At 45.6% G+C, this 16,257-nt stretch overlaps 1 long non-coding RNA gene across 2 annotated transcripts in view; it reads left to right on the plus strand.

The window, feature by feature from the left end:
- The window catches only part of LOC126934223 (uncharacterized), an 83,328-nt gene that overhangs the window by 55,597 nt on the left and 11,474 nt on the right, over positions 1 to 16,257 (plus strand). The window lies entirely within an intron of this gene.

Here is a 16,257-nt window from a genome sequence, read left to right on the forward strand (position 1 = left end):
AAATAATCCCAATATTTTAGTGGCTTAAAGGAACAAATATTTATTTCTCATGCTACACGTCCATTGGGGGCCAACACAGAGGCTGTGCTTATCCTACTCACTCAGAGACACAAGCTGATGGAGCTTCCCTGCCTCGGGTATTGCTGGTTGCTTTGCCAGAATGAGAAAGATGAATGAATCTTGCAGTTCCTGCCTGGCAGTGACACACCTCAGTTCCATTCACCTTCACTCACCAATGCAAATGATGTGGCCACACCCAACTTCAAGGGGGAGGACGTATAATCCTTCCATGTTCCAGGTGAAGTACTAAAAACACTTGGTGGACTACACCAACAACTGCCACCGAGTTTGTAGACAGAATCACATAGGACTTGTGGGTACTGAGCACTGGTTCAAGCTAAGGGCAAAATGAAGTCTCCATTTTTACACAGAAGAATCTAGGCCTGCAAATAAACAGGTCAGTGAACCATCCACTAGGAAACTCACTGGAATACAAGAACATTTATTCATTACTCTAGCAACACCAAGAGATGGTGCACCATGCGTGGACAAGCAGGGACCACCTTGGTTCCACCTTCCTGTGGGAACAGGTGGCGTGGTATTCTTTTTTTTTTTTTTTTTTTGAGACGGAGTCTGGCTCTGTCGCCCAGGCTGGAGTGCAGTGGCGCGATCTCGGCTCACTGCAAGCTCCGCCTCCCGGGTTCCCGCCATTCTCCTGCCTCAGCCTCCCGAGTAGCTGGTACTACAGGCGCCGCCACCACGCCCGGCCAATTTTTTTGTATTTTTAGTGGAGACGGGGTTTCATTGTGTTAGCCAGGATGGTCTCGATCTCCTGACCTCGTGATCTGCCCGTCTCGGCCTCCCAAAGTGCTGGGATTACAGGCTTGAGCCACCGCGCCCGGCCCAGGTGGCGTGGTATTCTATCAGCTTGGGTGGTATTCTTTCCTTAATGTGACATTTTCATATGAAAAAGCCCTTGTTTTCAGCAGCAACCCAGTTAGGTCTCTTTGGTTATATTTGCATTGTGTACCTCCCATCACACGTTAGGGTTGGACAAAGATCCAGGAAGCCAGGCTTGGAAGAGAGGCTGCCTGAGTCTTGACCTACCTGCTGCTGCCTGGAGAGGCAGGGCTCCCCTACAATATCCAGCCTGCTCTCCTGGTTGACCAGCACTCCCTGGGAAAGGTTAGTGGCATACACACAGCCCTGGGCAGCAAAGTAGAGGCTGAATTGAGACAGATACTGACTAAAATAAGACCTGCCAATTATTGTATCCATCTGTGCTTTTCAGCTTTTTAAAAACAATTTCTTCATCAGATCAACATACAAATCTCAAAGGTCATCCCTGACCCAAAGTTCTGATATATGAAGAAGCACCTCTCTTGTCTGTGTGTCCCCACTTGCCAAGAGTATTTTTTTTTTTTTTTTTTTGAGATGGAGTCTTGCTCTGTCACCAGGCTGGAGTGCAGTGGTGCAATCTCGGCTCACTGCAACTTCTGCCTCTCAGGTTCAAGCAATTCCCCTGCCTCAGCCTCTCGAGTAGCTGGGACTATAGGCGTGTGCCACCACGCCCAGTTAATTTTTGTATTTTTAGTAGAGACGGGGTTTCACCATGTTGGCCAGGATGATCTCAATCTCTGGACCTCATGATCCGCCCGCCTTGGCCTCCCAAAGGGCTGGGATTATAGACATGAGCCACTGCGACCAGCCAAGAGTATTTTATTGAATTTTACTTTCTATACTTTTGTCAGAAAATAAAAATTTCCAAATATAAAATTGTTATTTATAATTATTAATTGTATTAAAATTGAATCTTCCTTTTAAAAACACTCATGTTCCTGTGAACCAGCAAGTGTGTTACTCCCTTGGGCTAGAGCCCCGAGTTGAGACTCGATGAACGCCATCAGAGACTCTGATGAAGGAGTGACACAAGTGTGTCGGGTCAGAGAGAAATGTGAAGCCCAGCAAACATATGTTCAAATCCAGATGACACCATTCAGTAAACATGCACCCCGAGCAACTTTCCAGGGCTTATTTTCTTTGTCTATAAAATGGGAACAACAGGTACAGTACCATCTAGTCCATGGGGGGTCACCAGAAGAAACTAGAAGATGTAACACAAGGAACATTTAGAAGCAAGCATGTAACAAACACTCAGCAAATGGCGACCACATTATAACTTATCCACCCAAATAGATAAAACCAGTGGTCACGTGGAACTGAGAATTTTCACAATGTACTATTTTTACATCTTAATTTCTTTGGGCTTCTCTGCTTCCTCTTTTTGAAAAAGCTTACCACCGACTTGTTCTTCTGAAAGGGGATGAACATAGATAAAAAGAGAGTTTAAGAGCTTTTCATGGAAAGATAGCCAAACCATTAAAATACTATTTCAACAGAGGAGGTCACCGAGTGATGGAATGGTAGATCTATAGGACTAAAGGAGACCTCAGATTTGCCACTCTTATCTGACTCATGAAACCGAGACCCAGAGAGGTGAAGGGGTGTGCTCAGTCCCATAGCTGTGTTGCAGACTATGTGAATGGCACTTCTTAGTGTCATGCAATGCATAACAACCACCTGTGCAGCCTCATGGCCCTGCACAACCTCCTGACCACAGCGATGGAATAAAGTGGTCTAGTCAGGGGCATTTTCAGCCTCTGGGGATGTTGACATAGTAACTCCTCCTCTGTTCCCACACCCTGAAATAATGTAGCCCAAGAAGCTGCCAATGCTGTTACAGCTGTGTGGGTAGGGGCTGCCCGAGGAGAGAGGTAACCTAGAGTTAAGAGACGGAGGGAGAGATACAGAATCTGGATGGCTTTGCTCTGATCCTGTAATCCAACTATGCCAGAATGTGGATGTACCTTCCAAAGGTAGGGTGCTTTTCATTTGTTTGTTTGAGCCATCTGGTGTCAGATGTTCTGTCACTTACTACCTTGTTATAATTAATAGAGGAGCTCAAAGAGTTATAAATATCTAAGGAGGAAGACTTCAGGTTGCAAAGCCTTCCTGGACAAGGTTGCTTCAAAGGAAGGTCTGAAAGGAAGAATGGGAGGTAGGCAGGCTGCAAAGGCAGAGAAAATTCAGGGAAGGAGAAGACCAGGAACAGAGGCCTGAGATATGGAGCCTGGTACTATGGACTGGACGCTTGTGCCTCCCCCTTCCCCCTAATTGACTTGTTGAAGCCCAGTCACCGGTGTGATGGCATTAGGTGGTGTGGCCTTTGGAAGGTAATTAGGCCATGAGGGTGAATCCCTCATGAACAGGATTAGTGTCTTAATGAAAAGACAGGATAGAGCTTGCTTTCTATCCTCACTGCCATGTGAGGACACAACAAGAAAATGGTCATCTGCAAACCAGGAAGAGGTCCCTGACCAGAGCCGACCATGCCGGCACCCTGATATCAGACTTCCCGGCCTCCAGAACAGTGAGAAATAAATCTGTTGTCTAAGCCACCCAGTGTATAGTCATTTATAACAACACAGAGTGACTGAGACACCTGGGGTGGGGGTGTTTGGGGAATCACATTTTAATTAAGCCCACTTGGTTAGAGTGTTGGATACCTGAAGCAGGTAACGGGGGTTAGGATTGAAGATGTAGGTTCCTACCAGTCTGTGAGTTTGTTCTTTTGTATTTTGGATAATAATTCAGCAAGAGAGGACCGATGAAAACGAAAGGAGAGAACTGGTTGTGAGACTATTGGTAATTTTTGAAGCAAGAGAGTCCATGGCTTCTAGGGTGACCAACTGTTCTCATTTGCCCGGGACTGAGGAGTTTCCCAGGATGTGGGACTTTCAGTGCTAAAACCGAACAGTTCTATGCAAACGGGGATGACTGATCACCCTGAAACATCACCCAAACCATAAAGGAAGATATTGATAGATTTCATTCCATTAAAAAATAACATGTGAATGAAAAAATAGAAAATAGTCTGAATGCATCTAAACTGTTTTTCTCTAGAAAAAAATTAAAATAAATGACTATCTCTTTGGGACTCAAGCCATTTAGTGATACTGCCCTCCATTTCCTGATTGCCAGCATCCAACCTCCTTGTGCCTGAACCCCATCAGTACTAGAAGCCCTGTCACCTATTAATTCCCAAGTTCCTACATCTCACTTTAGCCAAAATCATCCATGTTTACAGCACTCTCTTGACTGTCATGGCCCTCCAACTTCCTGGAGCCCTCTGATCCCTCCATTGCTCCTCTTTCTTTCTTCTGTCTTCCTTCTCTAGCTAGTCAAGATCACCTAATCAGTCACTTCAAATAACTTGGTCGATATCATACCCTGTGGTGCTCTGCACTTGGCAAAATTCTGTACTCCAGATAAATTCCACGATCTATCTACCTTCTGCACAAAGGATGTAGAAAAACCGCAGATGAATTCTCAACTGCAGACCAATGCTTCCTTATATTCTTCTCTCTCACTTCCCACACAACTTTGAGCCCCAGCTCTACCACTGAACTAGCTGTGTGATTTGGGGCAAGTTGCTTCATCTCTTTGGGTCTCTGTTTTCTCACCCAAAAAGTGAGATGTCGTAAGGAATAACTAAGTTAGTATGCATAAAATGCTAAGCAGAGGCAATGGCAGGTAATAAGCACCTCATAAATGTTGGCTTTTACTGACGCTAGGATTTTGAATGCACGCTTAGAGGGGTTAAATCAGTGTGTCAGGCCATAGCAGGTCATAGCATTGTGATGTTTGACAAATACACAGGACACCGAACTGTGCAAAATTTTACTTTTGTTAAGATTTAATTCAACATTTCACCAAAGATGATGCTCAATATCATTAGTCATAAGGGAAATGCAAATTAAAACCACAACATACCACTATGCGTATATTACAATGTCTAAGGTTAAAAAGACTGATCATCCCAAATTTTGGCAAGAATGTGAAGAAACTAAAACTCTCATACACTGCTAGTGGGAATGGAAACCATTTGAAAAACAGTTTACTGTTTCTTTTTTCTTTTTCATTTTTTGGCACTTTCTTAATATGCTAGATAAACACCTACCATAAGATCCAACTATTCCACTCCTAGGTATTTACCCAAAAGACGAGAAAGCATAGGTCCACACAAAGATTTGTACACAAATTTTCACAGCAGCATTATCTATAATGGCCCCCAAGCTGGAAACAAGCCAACTGTCCCTTAACAGGGACATGGAAGGATAAACAAATTGCATTGTATTCATACAGTGGACATAGTCCTCAATAACAAAAAGGAATGAACTATCGATACAACACAACATGGATGAATCACACAGTTATACTAAGTGAATTAAGCCAGGAAAAATAGGACATACGGCTTAATTTCATTTATACAAAATTCTAGAAAATGCAAACTCATTTATGGTGACAGTAGGCAGTTCAGTTATTGCCTGGGAAGCAAGGAGGGGAAGGTGAAAAAGGGCAGGAGTGAGAAATTACAAATCGGCTTGAGAAAACTTTCTGGGGTGATAGATACGTTATCTTGATTGTGGTGATGGTTTCACTGGCATATAAATATGTCAAAACATGTTGAATTGCATACTCAAATATATGTAGTTTGTTGTATGCCAGTTGTGCTTCAAGAAAGCTATTACAAACTGACTTTTGCAGATTAAGAGTCTCAGCTCTTAGAAATGTTAGCTGCAAAAAGGGAACCCAGGTGACTTGGATAGGAAATGCATGCCACCATAACGCTTAGACACCTCCAGACTAGTGAAATAGCTTAAAGGGATCTGATATGAATACATGTATAATTGCTTTTTGGAAGATATTTGTTGTGGTTTATTATTTTATAGTTGCATCCAGAATAAGAAACCATGAAGACACATATAAATATTTTCCAGTGCTAAAATATTTGCCTCTTGAGCAGGGTTGAGTGGATTATTAAGAATTCCAAACAATAATTACACATTTGTTTAACTATAAGCCTGGGACTAAAAAGAAATATATCTCAAAAAGATAATAAAATGAAACAAGCAAAGGTTCACAATGGCAATTAGCACCAAGTTAGTAAAAGAGAAGGACAGTCCATATTCCTTAAAGGGAAGCCAATTCCTGAGGCTTTCTCCCCACGTTCATCAAGCCTGCTGAAGAGGGCATTTCCCAGAGAACAGCAGCCTCCAATGAGCTCCTGACCATGTGAGCGAAATTGTAAGTAGACGGCTGCTAAGACATTGTTTTTCCCAAAGGGGAAATTGTGCCAAACCCAAGTGGGAGATGGCAGCCAAGAAGAAGACAGCAGGCTCACCACAATGTAAAGCAGCAAAAAAGGAAAAGCGCCCAGGTCACAGTGCCTCTCTCACTGTCAGACTAATAACTGTCATTTCTTGCTGCTGTCAGTAAGACTTTTCTCCAGCAGCAATCCCCTATCTACCATTTTTCCTTCCTAATCTTGGGCTAGAATCCCCTAAGATGTATGGAGTGTTTCACTAGGAAATAGTACCAGATTTCCCTAAAGAATTAAAAACCTAAAAGCCAGAAGGCGTAGGGTGATCAGACAAGTGGAATAACTATAACAAATAACTAAATATAAGAAATAGCCAGGTGTGGCGGCTCAGGAGTGTGAGGCTGCAGTGAGCTATGATTGTGCCACTGTATCCAGACCCTGGGCAACAGAGCAAGACCCTGTTTCTGGGGGGTAGTGGCGGGAAAGGAATGTATACAGAGGCCAGGCGTGGTGGCTCACGCCTGTAATCCCAGCACTTTGGGAGACTGAGGTTGGTGGATCACTTGGGGTCAGGAGTTTTCAAATGCCCCTTGGAACTGACATAAATGTTTCCTATAGAAGAAGAAAGGCACGGAAGAGTTAAGGCACTAGCTAGCACTGTGGCTGTGGGTGAGCTGCCTGGACTTTTCAAGCCTCAGTTTCCTTGCCTGTCAAATGGGATTGTTAATAGCCACCTCACAAGGTTGCTGAGATGCTAAGAGCCCTGAAAGTGTTTTGCAAAAGTTAAAGCATTTTACCAACATGGAAAATTAGCACCATCTGGGGGGTCTATGGAAATCAGACAGAACTTGGATACATCGTTTATATCAGGCTTGTTGATACTTTTTAAACAATATCCTGGGCTGGTTGGGGTGGCTCATGCCTATAATTCCAGAGTTTTGGGAGGTCAAGGCAGGAGGATTGCTTGAGCCCAGGAATTCGAGACCAGCCTGGGCAACATAGTGAGACCTCATCTCTATGAAAATTAAAAAAAAAAAAACCCCACCAACCAAGAATATTGTGCAAAGCTTTAATTTCAGCCCATTGCATTATGAAAACAAGTAGGACATTTGTCTTGCTTCCCAGTTATACAAATTTCTGCCTCCCTTGAGATCTTGATTTGTCTGTCCCCTTGTCCCACCCACTATCATGTGACTAAGGAGATGACAACCCAACTGAGGAGGCTGGACCCAAGGACTAAACTGTGGTTAGCCTTAAGGTCTGACTGGAAACCAGCAGTTCCTGGCTCCTCACCCCTTTTGCCTCTCCTCCCCAGAGCTGAAGCCACATGTATTAGTCCATTCTCACACTGCCATAAAGAACTACCTGAGGCTGGGTAATTTATGAAGAAAAGAGGTTTATCAACTCACAGTTCCACAGGTTTGACAGGAAGCATGGCTGGAAGGCCTCAGGAAATTTACAATCATGGTGGAAGGTGAAAGGGAAGTAGGTACATCTTACCATGGCAGAGCAGGAGAGAGAGGGAGAGAGAGAGAGTGAGCACGAAGGGTAGTGCCATGCATTTTTAAACCATCAGATCTCATGAGAACTCACACACCATCACAAGAACAGCAAGGGGGAAACTGCCCCTATGATTCAATCACCTCCCACCAGTTCTTTCCCCCAACACTGGGGGTTACAATTCAACGTGAGATTTGGGTGGGGACACAGAGTTAAACCACATCATTCTGCCCCTGGCCCCTCCCAAATCTCATATCCTTCTCACATTTCAAAACCAACCAGGCCTTCCTAACAGTCTTAACTCATTAACCCAAAGTCTTAACTCATTCCAGCATTAACTCAAAAGTCCAAGTCCAAAGTCTCATCAGAGACAAGGCCAGTCCTATCCGCCTATGAGACTGTAAAATAAAAAACAAGTTAGCTACTTCCAAGATAAAAGAGGGGTACAGGCATTGGGTAAATGTGCCCCTTCCAAATGGGAGAAATTGACCAAAACAAAGGGGCTGTAGGCCCCATGCAACTTTGAAACCCATCAGGACAGTCATTAAATCTTCTTTTTTTTTTTTGCAAGACAAGGTCTGGCTCCATCACCTATGCTGGGGTACAGTGGCACAATCTTGGCTCACAGCCTCCACCTCCAGGGCTCAAGCCATTCTCCTACCTCAGCCTCCCAAGTAGCTTGGACCACAGGTACACACCACCACACCCAGCTAATTTTTTTTTTTTTAATAGAGACAGGGTTTTGCCATGCTGCCCAGGCTGGTCTCGAACTTGTGAGCTCAAGTGATCCACCATTTTGGACTCCCAAAATGCTGGGATTAGAGGTGTGGGCCACTGTGCCCAGCTGATTAAATCTTAAAGCTCCAAAATAATCTTCTTTGACTCCATGTCTCACATCCAGGCCATGCTGATGTAAGAGGTGGGCTTCCATGTGCCATGTACCAAAGGTGCACAGAGCAGCTGGGCCCTGGGCCTGGCCCGTGAAACCATTTTTTCCTCCTAGGCCTCTGGGCCTGTGATACAAGGGGCTGCTGTGAAGTCTCTGACATGCCCTGGCGACATTTTCCCCATTGTCTTGGCAATTAATTTGGCTCATCTTATGCAAATTTCTGTAGCTGGCTTGAATTTCTCCCCAGAAAATGAAATTTTTCTTTTCTACTGTATGGTCAGGCTGCAAATTTTCCAAACTTTTATGCTCTGCTTCACTTTTAAATGTAAGTTTCAATTTCAAACCATCTCTTTCTCTATGCATATGAGCATACACTTTTAGAAGCAGCCAGGTCACATCTTGAATGCTTTACTGCTTAGGAATTTGTTGCACCAGATATCATAAATCATCACTTCCAAACTGAAAGTGCCACAGATCTCTAGGGTAGGGGCAAAATGCCACCAGTCTCTTTGCTAAAGCATAGTAAGAGTGACCTTTATTCCAGTTCCCAGTAAATTTCTCATCTCCATCTGAGATCACCTCAGCCTGGACTTTGTTGTCCATATCACTATCAGCATTTTGGTCAAAACCACTCAACAAGTTTCTAGGAAGTTTCAAACTTTCCCACATCTTCCTGTCTCCTGAACCCTCCAAACTGTTCCAACCTTTGTCTGTTACCCAATTCCAAAGTCACTTCCTCATTTTCAGGTATTTCTATAGCAGTGCCTGACTCCCAGTTCCAATTTTCTGTATTAGTTTATTCTTGCACTGCTATGAAGAACTACTTGAGACTGGTTATTGAATCATGGGGGCGGACTCCCACTAGGCCCCGCCCACAACACGTGGGGATTGCAATTCGAGATGAGATTTGGGTGGGGACACAGAGTCAAACCATACCACCACAGCATTCCATCTCTGGTCCCAGCCAACCACAGACTCTTGGGCCTTCGTGCTGCATCCCTAGTATCTGCCTGTTCCAGCATCTTGAATGCTAGTTCAGGTTGTAAGCAAATATCTATGCAGTTCTTGTTTCTGAATCTCAGTCATCATAACCTGCCCAGAAGCTCGGGGCACTTAGGATGGGGTTCCTGCCTTGCCCTTTCCAAACACAGTTCATTTCTCCTGTGCCTGCTACAAGAATGGGTCTCCCCAAAAATTCAGGCCGCATGTCCAGGCTGTTGTCCTCTCTGCAGACAAGCCTGATGAGCTGACCTGTGAGGACCTCTGAATAAATCAGGGATTCTCAGCCTCAGCACTGGTGACATTTTAGTGGGATAATTATTCATTGGGATCATGTGGCAATCCCGGGCATTGCAGAATGTTTAGCAGCACCATTGGCCTCTACCCACTGGATGCCAGTAGCACCCCTCCCCCAAGATGTGACAACCCAGAATGTCTTCAGACATTGCCAACACTGTTCCCAATGGAGAGTCATGAGATGAGGCTTCCTCTGAGACCCCCTGTTGCTGCCTCCTGGAGACCTGTTACTGTGGGTTGGAGCCCCCAGTTGCCCCATGAATAGCTTCCACTTCTCATCAGTAAGCACAGTTTTGGAGACTGATCAGTTGGCCTTCCACTCTGGGACGTTTGTTGAATTTTTGGCCACCCAGCCTTGACCCCAATTCCTGAGTTTGGGACCACCCCATTCAACATGGTCAGAGGCAAAGTCCACTTTGTGGTAGGCAAAGACTCCTGCTGAGGTAAGGCACACTCTCTCAAAGCTTCCCTTGTGGTTGGGGCTTGGCTGGTTGGAGGCACTCACCTCAGACTTCAGGTTGGTGGTGATCTACTTTAACAGCAGCCAACAGGGGCAGTCACCTCATCCAGACCCCGTGATACCATAACAAGCTACCTCCAGGGGTGTGACGTGGGCTCTGGTCCCATGACCTCCCTCCTTCTTCCCCATTTTGCAGACACAGTTCTGTCTTCCCACCATTGTGTGGCCACCCAGTATCCTCTCACTAAGTTCCTTTTCTGCCTGACTCAGCCAGCAGCAGTTGTATGTAGGTTACTAAGAATTGTCACCTCTTCTTCCCCATCCCCACCCATGGGTCTGACCCCCAGGATGACCCATCTCTTCTGAGTATCTCCTCTCATAGTTGGCCTTCATGTCTAGACGGGTCCTTGGAGGATGGAAATACCTTTTTGTTCCAACTATCTGTGTTAGATCCCTTCTAGAGGCCAGGCATGGTGGCTCACACCTGTAATCCCAGCACTTTGGGAGGCCAAGGCGGGCAGATAACCTGAGGTCGGGAGTTAGAGACCAGCCTGACCAATATGGTGAAACTCTGTATCTACTAAAAACACAAAAATTGGCTGGGTGTGGTGGCACTTGCCTGTTATCCCAGCTACTCAGGAGGCTGAGGCGGGAGAATCGTTTGAACCCAGGAGGCAGAGGTTGCAGTGAGCTAAGATTGTGCTACTGCACTCCAGCCTGGGCGACAGAGGGACCCTGTCTCACAAAAAACAAAAAACCCCTCTAGACATAGGCAGCTCTTACCTCACAAGCACCTGGTTTACAAGGGAGCATCCACTCACCATCACCACTAGTGTGTGGGCTGCTGCAGAAACTTCCGGAAGATATTTCTCTGTTAGTTTAGTGTGACATTTTGGCCTGTGGTCTTATTTCCACAAAACTTAGAAAATGATATGTGAAAACAGCACTGAGAGGTAAGTGAGTTGTCTGAAGGCCACACACCTGGCTAGTGCTGAGTCAGTGGCAGGAACTGAGCTGCAGGGTCTCAGCCAGGCCACCTACCTTCCCCAGTCCTCGCTGAGCCACCAGGACTAGCAAACAGTTCAGCAACAAAGTTAAAGGGTGCACTAGGCCGGAAGAATTGACCTGGTTTAAATTTTGGCAAGAATGGAGGCAGGGACTCAGCTAAGGTTGCCTTTCCTTTGTTTACCACTACCCTAGCCAACAAGTAGCACTGGGACGTCAAAGGTCCTGGGAGCATTGTGTGTGGTTCCCTTGCATGTAGCAGGACGTGATCAATATCTGTGAGTGGATGGTTGAGAGGAAGGTGATGAGGCAGGAGCCTCCTGCCCATGCTCCTCACCCATTACCTGGGTAGCCACTAAATGACCTGGTAAACATGCTGAGCTCTCAGACCTTGGGGCTTCGAGATAAAGACAGGACTGGTTCTAGTGGCCCAGGGGTCCCGGTTGCTTTCCAGAAGCACATGTATCTCCAGTAGCTGTCTGGGGAAGCTGCTGGGTTTTGTAAGGGCATTGCAGGGAGATCACAGGGGAGCGGCTACTTGAAAGGCTTCGAGAACAAAATCAATACGGGCCATGCGAGCCAAGATTTCACAGCAAGTTTTAGCTATTTGCTGCTGCTGACCTGGAAAGAGTTGAGAGGGGGCACCAGTTGCCTTTGCGGGAGGGGAAGGCTGTTGGCAAAACCTGTTTAGTAGTCACTCAAGGAAGCCACCAAGAGAGGGATCTAATCTTTCTTAGACCTGAGGTCAATGACCTCAATAGGAAGTAATGATAATAGGAGACCAGTAAAATTAGCTTCCTAGGGGCTGCTGGTGGCTACGAATTACCAGGCACCGCACATACGACTACAGCATGAACCTCCACAAGCCAGTGGAAGCCAATGGGGAAGGTCATGTGACGTGCCCGAGGTCACCCAGCTGGCAAGGGTGAGAGCTGGGATTCCAACCCATTTTGCCGCCCTTCAGAGCCCGGTCCCTGTCCACACCACACCACCAACTCCCAAGGATAACAAGAACATGACCTAGACTCTGTGTGAAGGCACAGTAAGTACATCTTAGGTTTCCAGAGAACAGACTTGAAACATTCTCCTGTGTTAATAAAAACTTACTTTCTCACCTTGCAAAATTGGCATCGGCTCTGCTCACCCCGACCACAGTCAGCCCCTGCTGACGGCTTTCCCAAAGACATTCCCACAGCCCCAAGTCCAGGGGGAGGTTTGTGTCTCCCTCTCTGCAGCAGATCCACTAGCGTCCCTAGGGAGAATCTAATGAAACAGGAGATGGGTATTTAGCTATGCATTTTTCTTTTCTTTTTTGTATTTATTTTTTGAGACAGGGTCTTTCTCTGTCAGCTAGGTTGGAGTGCAGTGGCATGAATATGGCTCAGTGCAGCCTTGAACTCTTGGAGTCAGTGATCCTGGAGTCAGTATTTAGCTATGCATTTTTCTTTCATATATATATATATATATATATATATATTTTTTTTTTTTTTAAGACAAGGTCTTTTTCTGTCACCCAAGTTGGAGTACAGCGGCATGAACATGGCTCAGTGCAGCCCTGAACACCTGGACTCAGTGATCCTCCCACCTCAGCCTCCTGAGTAGCTGGGACCACAGGTGCTCACCACCATACCTGGCTAATTTTTTAATTTTTAGTAGTAATTTTTAATTTTAGTAAAATTTTTAAAATTAATTTTTAGTAATTTTAATTTAAAAAATTAAAACTAATTTTTAAATTTTTAGTAATTTTAATTCTTTAGCGAGAGATGGAATCTCACTCTATTGCCCAGGATGGTCTTGAACTCCTGGGCTCAAGTGATCCTCCTGCCTCAGCCTCCCAAGGTGCTGGGATTACAGGTGTAAGCCACCACGTCCAGCCTAGCTGTACACTTTTCTCAAGAGTGGCTACCTGATTTGGCTTAGTCTAATTTCTCCCAAGGCCTGTGGCAAGGGGAGAGCATAATCATGTCAAAGTGTATATTGGAGTTAAACTTTATTTCTCCAAGGCCCTCACATCATTTCATAAAAAAGCAGTTGCAGAACCATATGTACGGTATAATCCTGTTTCTGTAAAAATAAAATCTCTATAAATTCATGTGTATTCATAAGAAATAACCTGAGAGGTTGCTCAGTAAATTGCTAACAGTAGTCGGCTCTGCGGAGCAGGATTAAGGCTGTGCTGTGTCTGTGGAAAGGGCCCTTACACTTTTTCCTTTATTTTTATTTCGTATTTTTTCAGAGACAGAGTCTCCCTCTGTCACCCAGGCTGGAGTGCAGTGGCACGATCTCGGCTTACCGCAGCCTCTGCCTCCTGGGCTCAAGTGATTCTCCTACTTTGGCCTCTCAAGTAGCTGGGGCCACAGGTGCACGCCACCACACCTGGCCCACTTTCTAGAATGCTATCTGAATGGAATAATATAGTATGTATTCCTTTTGTCTTGCTGCTTTCACTCAGTGTAGTTGTTCTGCAATTCATCCATATCATTGAATTACCAATAGTTCATTCCTTTTTAATTTCTGAGAGTATTTCATCGACTAGAAACAGCTCAATTTGTTTATCCATTCACTTGCTGGTGGACATTTGGGTTGTTTTCAGTTTTCAGCCATTGCTAAGAAAGCTGTTATGAACATCATTGTACAAGTCTTTCTGTGGGCATATATCATCTTGGGTGAATACAGTAAATACCTAGGAGTAGAATGGCTGAGTTATCAGTGGGTGTATGTTTATCATTTTAAGAAACTGCGTAACGGTTTTCAAAGTAGTTGCACCATTTTGCATTACTATCTTCATTAATAAAGCATTTTTAAAAAAATGGATAAGCTTTCCCCAGTTCCAGAGTTTGGGGTGGAATTTGGGAGACAGCTGAATCTTCTTCATAATAAAGGGAAAGAACTGAAGTTGGTGATGTAGGGTCTGGCCCTTGTTTGGAGCCAGGAATCTGGACCCAAGTGGCAGAAACACAGACAAAAAAAAAGACCCAGGTGGGGCGCGGTGGCTCATGCCTGTAATCCAAGCACTTTCGGAAGCCAAGGTGGGCGGATCATGAGGTCAAATCGAGACCATCCTGGCTAATACAGTGAAACCCCGTCTCTACTAAAAATACAAAAAATTAGCCGGTCGTGGTGGCAGGCACCTGTAGTCCCAGCTGCTTGGGAGGCTGAGGCAGGAGAATCAGGAGAATCTCTTTAACCCGGGAGTTGGAGCTTGCAGTGAGCTGAGATTGTGCCACTGCACTCTAGCCTGGGCAACAGAGCAAGACTCTGTCTCAAAAAAAAAAAAAAAAAAAAAAAAAAGAGAAGAAAAGACCCAGTGGGCTGGGCACAGTGGCTCACACCTGTAATCTCAGCACTTTGGGAGGCTGAGCGGGGAGGATGGCTTGAGCTCAAGAGTTTGAGACCAGCCTGGGCAACATGGCAAAACCCCGTCTATACAAAAAATTAGCCAGGCATGGTGGTGCATGCCTGTGTTCTCAGCTACTTGGGAGGCTGAGGTGGGAGGATCACCTGAGCCCAGGGAAGTTAAGGCTGTAGTGAGCCGAGACAGCATGACTACACTCCAGCCTGGGCAACAAGTAAGACCCTGTCTCAAAACAAAAACACAGAAAGATCCAGTGACTGTGTGGCCATGAATGGACTTGGGAAGAACGAAAATGACTCCTGTGGGATCCTGTGGCTGTGTGGGATGGGGGCTGTGCTACATGAAGACCCCTCCTCAATTTCTACCATGAAGTCTCCAGTGAAGTCTGTTACTCACCCACACTTTTGCATGTGTGAATTCTGTGGGCCAGTGTTTCCCAAACTTCAGATAAGCACTGACCCTATAGCCTATTATTGTTCTCTAAAGCAACTCATCTTACTTTTATCAAATTTATTTCATCTTCATCTCAACCTTAAAAAGATAGCTATTCCTTAAAACTATTTAGACTTAAAACATTAGCTTCTGGCCTCCCTTACTCATCTCATGGCCCACCAATGGGCCTCAATGCACTGCTTGGACCTAAACCTTGGACCTAAAACCAGGTTTTAGGGGAACTCAAAGATGGCCCAGAGCCTGGCAGCTGCATACACAGGCCCACTACACATATGTGAGATGTGCTTCGACATCTGCATGTTTTCCCCATTGTGAGGATGTAGGCTCCCATTCAAGCTTGGTGCTGAGCCTGGCACATCCTGAGTGGGTCACATACTCTTTTTGAAAGAATGGCAAAGCTCACGACTCATGACCAGGCAGTATGTGATCAGTGCCATACATGCAGAGGCCCTGGTATCTGAGGAACTCAGAGGAGGACCAAGGCTCGCTCCCAGGACTCTCTCTCTGGTCATGAGTGTTCCAATCAGCCCATATCAACCAGTGGGGGTCCCATCTGAGTTGTCTACCCTCCCTCTGAAATGTCCAATGCCCCCATCAGAATCATCCAGACCTCTGCTGTTTCCTCCTATTTCTAGGGGAAATGACTCTGCTTTGGACTGGTGGCATCAGGCAAAAAGGGTGCTCTCTGCAGGTTTGGTGCCAAAAGTGGGACTAAGCAGGGTTTTGAGGGTCTTAATCAACCTTCTCAGGACAGAGCAAGAGTTATGAATTAAGAGCCTGGAGGGAAGGGGGGAGTATAACTCGGGAATGACCTGGCTCCTGGCCCTGCAGCCACCTTTCCTGTCCACATGGGGTTTTGGGCTGACAAGTCCCCTGACATGGCCCAAGGGGGCCTTAAGAGGTTCCTGAGAGTGCTGAGGGTGTCACCATGGGTGGGGGGTTAAAGGAATTTCCTCTGGAGCCATGTCCTTCTCTTGAACTAGGAGTATCTAATTTGGTCCAGGTGAGCTTTTCAGTTTAGCGTAGTTAAGGGCGGTCCCTGGATCAGAAGCCTCAGCATTACCTGGGAACTTGTTTGGAATGCAAATTATTCAGGCCAGACCTCCCACTGAATTGAAAATACTGAGACTAGGGCC

This window comes from Macaca thibetana, chromosome 13 (genome assembly GCF_024542745.1).
Source record: "Macaca thibetana thibetana isolate TM-01 chromosome 13, ASM2454274v1, whole genome shotgun sequence".
In the NCBI taxonomy this organism is placed as follows: domain Eukaryota; kingdom Metazoa; phylum Chordata; class Mammalia; order Primates; family Cercopithecidae; genus Macaca; species Macaca thibetana.